We start from the raw sequence: 8,864 nt of genomic DNA, 5'->3' as shown, positions 1-8,864 counted from the left end.
TGGGACCTAGGAAGGTTTTCAGTGATCCTGAGGTTACATAATTAGTGGTAGAAGTAAGATGAACTCTTTGGATGGATATTTAGGAATGAAATAATATTTTTGTCAGTTAGGCTGGAAATTTTAAAAGAGAGGGGAAAAAGAAAGAAAAAGAAAAGTCTAGCTGAAACCAATAAATTTGTAAGATAAGAGGTAAGTTAAGAATGACAGAAAATAAAATATACATTACCCAAAAACTTATGGAGAAAGAGAGAAAAGGAGATTTGTATATATAGAGATATACAGAAAACTTCAATGTATAGAAATTTTATCAAGCAAATTTCTTCTGATGGTTTATAAAAATGAACATATTATAATTTGTTTCTTAATGTAAAATATAAGATGAAGAGTTAATTTTTGAGTACCTATATTTTATTTATTTTTGATATTTATAATTTATTAATGTTTAATTCTTTTTATATTTTGAGTTCCAAAATCTCTCCTTCCCTCTTAACCACTCCCCTATCCACTGAAAAGACAGTCAATTTAATACCAATTATTCATGTGAAATCATGCAAACATATAACCATAGTAGCCATATTTTTTAAAGAAAGCTAAATACAGAAAGTGAGAAAATTATAATTCACTTTGGACTCAGTTCTTCAGTTCTCTTTCTGGAGATAGATAGTAATTTTTCAGCATGAGCCCTTTGGAATTGTCTTGGATCATTGTCCTAATAAGAGTAGCCAAGTATTCTGCAGTTGACCATCATTACAACATTGCTGTTACTGGGAACAATGACTTGGTTCTTTTCACTTCACTTTGCGTCACTTAATATAGGTCTTGTCATATTTTTTCTGAAATCACTCCATCATCATTTTTTTTATAAAACAATAGTACTCTTACAATCATATGCCACAAATTGTTCAGTTATTTTCCAATTGATAAAAAAAACCCTCTCAATTTCCAATTCTTTGCCACCAGAAAAAGAGGTGGTATAAATATTTTGTATAGGCCCTTTTCCTTTATCTTTGCTATATTTAGGATACAGACCTGGTATTTGTATTGCTGGATCAAAGAGTATGCACAGCATCATAGCTCCTTGAGAATAGTTCCAAATTATTCTCCAGAATTTTTGGTCCAGTTCACTACTCCACTAGCAGTGGATTAGTATATATATTTTATTTTTGTTTCCTCGACCATTTTTCATTTCTGATAGGTGTGAGGTGGATCCTCAGAGTTGCTTCATTTTTCCTTTCTCTAATCTTTTTTTATATGACTACAGATAGTTTTGATTTCTTCTTCTGAAAACTGATTACTTTTATCCTTTGGCCTTTTGTCAATTGGGGAATGGCTCTTATTTTTATAAAATTGACTCATTTCTATAGTCAGTATTTATTTGAGAAATGAGACCTTTATGAGATAAACTTGCTGTAAAAATTTTGGATATTATTTTATTGTCTATGGTATCTTTTAGTAATATGTAGTTTCCCTGATTATCTTTTTTTTAATTAGGTCAATTTGGCTTTTGCTTTTCCTGAGATCATGAATGTTATCCCTGACTATTTTTTTTTACTTTAGCTGAAACAAATTAGATTATACTCCAGCTCTTTATTATAACTCTGTGTGTGTCTTTTTGTTTCAAGTATCTTTCTTCTAAACAACATATTTTTGAATTCTAGTTTCCAATCTATTCTATTATCTGCTTCAATTTTATAGGTGAACTCATTATAATCACATTCAGTTATGATTACTGTGCATTTCCCTTTGTCCCTTTATCTTCTGCTCCCTCTACTCTTCTTGGTTTTTGTTTGTTTTTTGGTTTTGTTTTGTTTTGTTTTGTTTTTTGGTGAGGCAATTGGGGTTAAGTGACTTGCCCAGGGTCACACAGCTAGTAAGTGTTAAGTGTCTGAGGCCAGATTTGAACTCAGGTCCTTCTGACTCCAGGGCTGGTGCTCTATCCACTGAGCCACCTAGCTGCCCCTCCCTCTTCTCTTCTTTCCAAACTTTCTCTCCCCTCTTTCTGCCTTTTCCTCCTACCCCCAAATGTTGTTCTTCTTCAAAAGACTATTTTCTTTCCATCCATTTCTAACCTTAATATACCTAGCTCCTCATATCACCTTTCTTTCATTTATCCCCTTCCCTGTCTGTTTCCCTATTGGGTAAATTACAATTCTATATATAGCTGTGTGTAAATATATATCCTTCCCTCTATGAACCAATTCTGATGACAGCAAGGTTCAAACATTGCCTGCCACCCCTCCTTTTCCTATGCCATTGTAAAAACTTTGTTTTGTATTTCTATTATGTGAGAAAAATTTCACATTCTAGTTCCTTTCCCCATTCTCTCAGTGTAGCGCTCTTTCTCACCGTTTAATTTTTAGAGTAGAGCATTCCAACGTAATCCACGCATACTCATACCTCCTGTCTAATTAATCCCTTTTTAACTGCCCTAATAATGATATAGTTCTTAGGAGTTACATCTATCACCTTTCCATATAGAAAAGTAAACACTTTAACTTTGTTAAAATCCATATTACTCTTTCATGTTTACCTTTTTATGCTGCTCTTGAGCCTTGTGTTTGAATGTCAAATTTTCTCAAATTTTTTCAGTTCTGGTATTTTCATCAGGAATGCTTAAAAGTCATCTATTTTAGTAAATATCCACTTTTCACCTGAAAGATTGCTTTCAGTTTTGCTGGGTGGGTAATTCTTGATTGCAATTCAACCTCCTTTGCCTTCTTGGAGGCGAAGAAGCCTTCCTCTTCTTTCACATGAAAGCTACTAGATCTTATAAGATACAGACCATGATTCCACGCATTTTGAATTGTTTCGTTCTGGCTGCATTCAGTATTTTTTTTTACCTGAGAGCTCTGGAATTTGGCTCTAATATCCCCAGGAGTTTTTTCTTTGAAATATTTTTCAGGGGATGATTCTTTTAATTTCTAATTTACTTTCCATGACCAGGATATTGGGGCAGTTTTCTTTGATAATTTCTTTTTTTTCCCTAAATTTACTTATTTATTTAGAATTTTCCTCACTTTACATGTAAAAACAAATTGTAACATTAATTTTTATAACTTTGGCTTCCAAATTCTCTTGCTCCCTCCCTACCCCCCACCCTTAAGAACTCAAGCAATTCAACATAAGCTATGCATCTGAACTTGTGCAAAACATATCAGACAAAACAAAAACTTTAGAAATATGGACTAACGCTTCTACTTCTAATGAACACAATATGTCTGACTATACCAGTGATGCAGGAGAAGGTGGAGGCCCCAGAGGCCCCAGAGTCAGAGGCCAAGGAGGCTTCCACTGTGGCTTTGGCAGTGGGGGCCAGGTCAAGGTCGGGGCTGTGGTTGAGGCTGGGGCTGAGGCCGAGGGGCCCAAGGAGGAAAGGCTGAGGATAAGGAGTGGGTTCCTGTCACCAAAGTGGGGCACCTAGTCAAGGACATGAAGAACAAGTCTTTAGAGGAGATCTCACTTTTCTCCATTCTTATTAAGGATTCTGAGATCATAGATTTCTTCCTGGGGTCTTCATTGAAGGATGAGGTTCTGAAGATCATACCTGTTCAGAAACAAGCTAGAGCTGGACAATGTACCAGGTTTAAGGCTTTTGTGGCCATTGGCAATTACAATGGGCATGTTGGCTTGGGTGGCACGTGCTCCAAGGAAGTAGGCACAGCTATTCGTGTTGCTATCATTTTGGTCAAGCTGTCCATCATTCCTGTGAGGTGTGGCTACTAAGTGAATAAGATTAGTAAGCCTCACACAGTGCCCTGCAAGATCACTGGGTGCTGTGGATTGGTTTTGGTGTGCCTGATCCCTGTCCCTCGAGGTACTGGCATTGTCTCAGCTCCTGTGCCTAAGAAGCTCCTGATGATGGCTGAAATTGAAGACTGCCACACTTCTGCAAGGGGCTGTACTGCCACTCTGAGCAACTTTGCTAAAGCTACCTTCAATGCCATCTCCAAAACATACAGCTACCTAACCCCAGACCTGTTGAAGGAGACTGTGTTTACTAAATCTCCCTGTCAGGAATTCACTGACCATCTTGTGAAGACTCACACTCAGGTGTCTCTCCAGAGGATCCAGGCAGCTGCTGTGGCAAACACATAAGATTTTTTTTTAAATTATTTTTTATAAACAAAGAATAAACTGAACTATGCCTGCTTAAAAAAAGAAAGAAAAAGAAATATGAAGTAAAAATAACAAGAACAAAATATACTTCCATCTGTATTCAATCATCAGTTCTTACTCTGTAAATAAATTACATTTTTTTCTTAAGTCCTTTAAAGTTGTCCTGGATAACTGCACGACTGAAAATAGCTAAGTCATTCACAGTAGATCATCCTATAATATTGTTGTTATTGTGTATGCAGTACATTTCACTTTGTTTCAGTTCATGTTAGTCTTTCCAGGTTTTTCTGATAGCAAGCTACTCATCTTTATGTATATATATATATATATATATATATATATATATGTATATATATATATACACACACACACACACACACACACACACATATACATACATACGTATATACATACTGTGTAATTTAAGATTCTAAATGAGGATTCTAATCTGTTCCCCCAGTTTGGGGGAAACTGACTAAAAATCACTGATAAAATGAGTTTAGGTTTTTAAGGGTTTATTGGAAAATAGAAAAAAAAGATTGAGAGCAGAATTCTAACAGCCTGGCATTCCTATCTTTCCTCAAATTTCCTGTGAAGTCCTCTGCCGCTACCACCATCAAGTCAGGAAGCCAAAAAACCCCAGTGCTCTCTGCGCAGGCTCCCTTTCCTCCTTCCTGTCTCCTCCCAGACCATAGGAGGCTCCTCAAGTTGATTGGCTGGTAGCCTTGATAGACAGCACCCATGAGCAAACGTCATTTCCTGACGCCAAGGAAAAGCCACAATGCCTCTGAGGCATTTTCCTCATGGTGGAGCTTTCCCACAGCAAGTCTCCAGTAGGTAGCGTCATTCCAATCATTACAATACATATATATATGTATATACATACATACATACATACATACACCAACCAATTAATTGCCCTCCTAAACTCCATAGCCTCATTCGTTCCTTTCATTGCAATATGCAGGGTATTGTACAGTTCGAAGGCAACACCTCTGAAGCATTCAGTATAAACAGTGCAGTCAACCAAGGATGCGTGCTTGCTCCCACACTGTTTGAAATTTTCTTCTCCATGCTGTTGCATCAAGCTTTTGGTTTGTCAACTGATGGCATCTATCTGCATTCACGGTTGGTCAGAGGCCTCTTCAACGTTTCACATCTGAGATCCAAAACCAGAGTGAGATGTAGCATCCTTAGAGACCTGCTTTTCACTGATGATGCCGCACTTTCCTGTTACTCAGAGAGTGAATTGGAGACCTTCATGGATCGCTTCTCCCAAGCTTGCACGGACTTTGGCTTAACCATAAATCTTAAAAAGACAAAAGTCATGTGTCAGAGTGCTATGTTGCCTCCCTTGATACACATCGGTAGCTACCAGTTGGATGTTGTAAGCCAATTCTCGTATCTTGGCTCTATTGTCAGTGACAATTTGTCACTTGATTCTGAGATCAATCAGAGGATTGGGAAAGCTACTTCAACCATGGCTAAGCTTGCCAAGCATGTCTGGGCAAACAGTAAACTGTCAAGACAAACCAAATTTGCTGTGTATAGAGCATGTGTCCTGAGTACCTTACTGCATGGCAGCAAAACATGGACTATGTATACTAGACAAGAGAAGAAGCTTAACAGCTTCCACATGCAGTGCTTTTGGTGCATCCTTGGCATATCTTGGTCAGATAGGGTCACCAACACAGAAGTGCTCCAATGCACGCAACTTCCGAGCATCTCCATGCTACTGAAACAAAGACGGCTGCGCTGGCTCGGTCATGTGTGCCACATGCAGGACACATTCCTAAAGACCTACTCAATGGCGAGTTAGCCTCAGGCCAAAGACCTCCTGGATACCCCCAGCTTTGCTCCAGAGATGTATGCAAGAGAGACTTGAAGACTATGGGAATAGACATAGGCAGCTAGGAGGAGATGGCCAAGGACCGTCCCTGATGGAGTTCAGTACTCAGGAGCAGCTTATGCACAGCTGAGATGGGCCTTCAAACTCAGGAGAAAGAAAAACAAGTTATATGCAGGAACCAACGGGCAACAGAGAGCACAGTTTTCCGATGTCCTTGTTGCAGCAGGAGCTGCGGCTCCTGTATTGGACTTCCTCCCCCAACTTTCCCTCCACTCCATAAGCTTTTTTTTGCTTCTTTTTTTGTGAGATATTTTACCCCATTTTACCTCTCCCTTTCCCTTTCTGCCAGTGCAATCCTCTTACCCCTTAATTTTATTTTAAAAATGTCATTATTGGTCAGCTAGGTGACACAGTGGACAAAGCACCTGCCCTGGATCTAGGAGGTGTTGAGCCCAAATCTGGCTTCAGACACAAGACATGCATCAGCTGCATGATGCTGGGCATACCACTCACCTCTGACTGCCCCACAAAAAAACAAAAAAACAAACAAAAAAACCTATTCAAAATGCTTTACAGATATCATCCTAAAGAATTCTCACCTGTAGCCTCTGTATAAATTCATTTGTATCCTCTGGAGAACTTGCATTGTTTCTTTCTAGCTGCTTGCAATATTTTCTCCTTGAACTGGGAGCTCTGGAATTTGGCTATAATATTCCTGGAAGTTTTCATTTTGAGATCTTTTTCATGAGGTGATTGGTAGATTCTTTCAATTTCCATTTTACCTTCTGCTTCTATAATATCAGGGCAATTTCCCCTAACAATCTCTTGGAAGATGATATCTAGGTTCATTTTTTTGATCATGGATTTCAGGTTTTCCAATAATTTCCAAATGATCTCTTCTAGATCTCTTTTCCAGGTCAGATCATTTTCCAAGAAGATATTTCACATTGTCCTTTTTTTAAAATTCATTTGAATTTGCTTTATTGTGTCTTTGTTTCTCATAAAGTCACTAGCTTCCATTTGTTCAATTCCAATTCTTAGGCAATTATACTCTTCAGAGAGCTTTGTATCTCCTTTTCCATTTGGATTTTCAAGCTGTTGTCATTTTTTTTTTATGACTTAATTGCATCACTCGCATTTTTTCCTTTACTTCTCTTACTTTATCTTCAAAGTCCTTTTTGAGTGCTTCTATGCCTTGCGATCAATTCATATTTTTCTTGGAAGCCTTGGTTTTAGGAGCCCCAATGTTGATATCCTCTTCGGAGAGAGCACCTCCATCTTCCTTGTCACTAAGAAAAAAACAAAACAAAACAAAAAACAAACAAAAAAACCCAACACCTTTCTAAGGTCCACACTTTTCTCTGCCTGCTCATCTTGCTAGTCTATTTCTTGACTTTTGCCTCCTTCTTAAAGTGGGGCACTGCTTCCAGGATGCATTGTCCCAAGCTTCAGGGGGTCCAAGTTGATATAATTTAAGGAGGGACAGGTTATTCACTTGCCTGGCCTGTGTTCTGATCTGTAAATAACACCAATTCTACTTATTATCCCACCAGTCTAGAAAATTTTGTTTAGTTGGGTTGAAAGCTCTTCTAAGCCTGTGCCACTCTCCCACCTGGGCCTACCACTCAAGGTTTCTTCCTGTTTCCCAGCTGAGGTAGAAAAAATTAATTCCACCTCAGCTCCAGAAGAGACCCCTGTATTCTCCCCCTGGCTAACCGCTCAGCCCTCTCACTAGACTGTGAGCTTGGTTCCAAAAGGCACCAGTGCTGCAGCTGATTCAGAGGATCCAGGGGCAAATTTCTCTGGCACAGCCTGCTTGAGACTGGATCTGTGTCAGTGTGACCATGGGGTTGGGTTCCAGTGCCACCCTAACACAGCAGCCCACTCCTGCTGAGCTTCTAAGCTGTCTTTTGATGTAAAATTATCTGAGCCCATCCTTTTGTGGGTTTTGTTGCTCCAGGAATTGTCTTATGGCATTATTTGGAGATTTTTGGAGTGATTGTGTCAGAAGCTCTGAGAGCTTACTGCCTTTCCTCTGCCATCTTGGCTCTGCCTCCCCCAAATGCCTTGATAATTTCTTGAAAGATGATTTCTCGGTTCTATTTTTGCTCATGGCTTTCAGATAGTCCAATAATTTAAAAAATATCTTTCTTTGATCTAATTTAAGGTCAGATCTTTTTCCAATGAGATATTTCACATTTTCTTCATTTTTTTCATTCTTTTAACATTGTTTTATTGTTTCTTGATGTCTCATGGAGGCATTAGCTTTCCCTTGCCCAAATTTTTAAAGAATTATTCTCTTCAGTGAGATTTTGTACCTCTTTTTCCATTTGGCCAATACTGTGTCTTAAGGTCATATTTGTTTCATTATTGTTGGTGCTTCTTTTTACCAACTTGTTAATTAATTCTCTGTTCAAAAATTTCTTACATCACTCTCATTTCTTTGCCATTTTTTCCCTCTACCACTTATCTTTTCCTTCACCTTTTTTTTAGGAATTCTTGTTGAACTTGGATTCAACAACCTTTTTTTTTTTTTTGAGGCTTTATTTTTGCTAGTTGTTTTTTTTTTATCATCTTCCAATTTATGTCTTGGTCTTCTTTGCAATCCCAGTTGCTTTTTATAGTCAAGTTATTTTTCTGTTGTTTGCTCATTTTTCTAGTCTAGTTCTTGACCATTTTTTCTTTTTGATTTTGTTATTTTGTTCTGTTTTCAGTTAAAGTTTGAATTAGTTCACCTTGGCATGAGGAGTCACAATTCTAAACTTCCAATTTTTTTGTGCTGCTGTTTTAAGAGCTAGTTCTGGGGGTCTGCCAGTTTTTGGTGTTTCCAAGATGGTGTGATTCTGGGAGATGTGTAGCTGCTACTCTCCCGGTCTGTGTGATAGTCTTTAACAAGGCA

The 8,864-nt window shown here is 38.2% G+C and overlaps 1 pseudogene; it reads left to right on the top strand.

Moving 5' to 3' along the window:
* The first annotated feature begins 3,214 nt into the window (after positions 1-3,214).
* Positions 3,215-4,095, top strand: LOC122756238 (annotated as a pseudogene).
* Positions 4,096-8,864: the final 4,769 nt, after the last annotated feature.

The sequence above is a fragment of the Dromiciops gliroides genome, chromosome 4 (genome assembly GCF_019393635.1).
Source record: "Dromiciops gliroides isolate mDroGli1 chromosome 4, mDroGli1.pri, whole genome shotgun sequence".
Classification (NCBI taxonomy): domain Eukaryota; kingdom Metazoa; phylum Chordata; class Mammalia; order Microbiotheria; family Microbiotheriidae; genus Dromiciops; species Dromiciops gliroides.
Note: the sequence above shows the minus strand (reverse complement) of the source record. Positions and strands in the feature narration are given on the sequence as shown.